Consider the following 1,130-nt stretch of genomic DNA (forward strand, 5'->3'; position numbering starts at 1 on the left):
TCTGTGGCAAAATCCATTTTAAGTGTCGCCAGGTACCTGCAGTGCTAGTTAACACCTGTAGATAGCACCATGACAGGTAATTTCAAGTTAGCTTGTCAGGTAACATTAGTTAACATAGCAGGTGCTTTCCTTGCACAGTCTTGGTGTGAATCAGCATGCAGTATACCACCCTTCTTACCAGGTGTCTTTCTGACCACTCAATCTCCTCAAGCCCAATGGGGCAACTAGGGCCACCGTCAAAGATTCAATAGATTTGGACAAATGGTCAACTGCAGAGAAAAATCAAGTGTTATCTAATTTCCTTTTGGCGGCAGTTCTGAAGAGTCATATTGGCCTTTGTCTCTACAGATGCTGCCAGACTTGCTGAGTGTTTCCAGCACTTTCTGTTTTTATTCCTTTTTGGCGGTGGTTGTTCCACAGCTGGTGATGATCCATCTATTGCTGTCATTGGGTGGAAAAATATGGCCGTTAAGCCTGTGATTTTCCAATGTGTGCTCACCGTGCAAGGTCAGTGAGTCTACCCTTGAATGTTGATTAATTTGTGGTGCTGTGGAAACAAGAAGAAACACCCCTCCCTTTGATGCTGGAGATCTACCTGTCCTGCAACCAATACAGTGAATATGGCCCTATCTGGAGCAGTAGGCAACAGGCACCAGTGACATGGAGGGAGGTTACTGACTGAATCACTCCATCAGCTTGTTTCTGAGCGAATCAGCAAGAAGTTCATTGGTGTCAGGAGAGCAATAGAGGTTGGTGTGCTTCTCATAAGTGCATACATTCACTGTGAAGTCTGTCACACCCTCTGAGAGACGCCATTTCAAACACTACATGCACCTGCGCCCTTGAATGTACAGTTTCATCGTGCCAAAGCCAGAGGGCACACTTTCCGCATTTGGAAGTGGCAGCTAATGGACATCTTACAACAGGGCAAACCACTAGCCTGAGGCACTCACAGTTCCCCCACTCTCAACCTGCAACTACCCAGCCACTCACCACCACCCACCCCACCCCTCCAACCCACAATATCCGCTTTGGCTCAGTGGGTTACACTTTCACCTCAAGGTCAGAATCTCATGGATTCAAGCTCCAGAGTATTGAGCACAAAATCTAGGCTGACACTCCCAGTGTAG

The sequence above is a fragment of the Cetorhinus maximus genome, chromosome 4, assembly GCF_964194155.1.
Source record: "Cetorhinus maximus chromosome 4, sCetMax3.hap1.1, whole genome shotgun sequence".
NCBI classification, from domain to species: domain Eukaryota; kingdom Metazoa; phylum Chordata; class Chondrichthyes; order Lamniformes; family Cetorhinidae; genus Cetorhinus; species Cetorhinus maximus.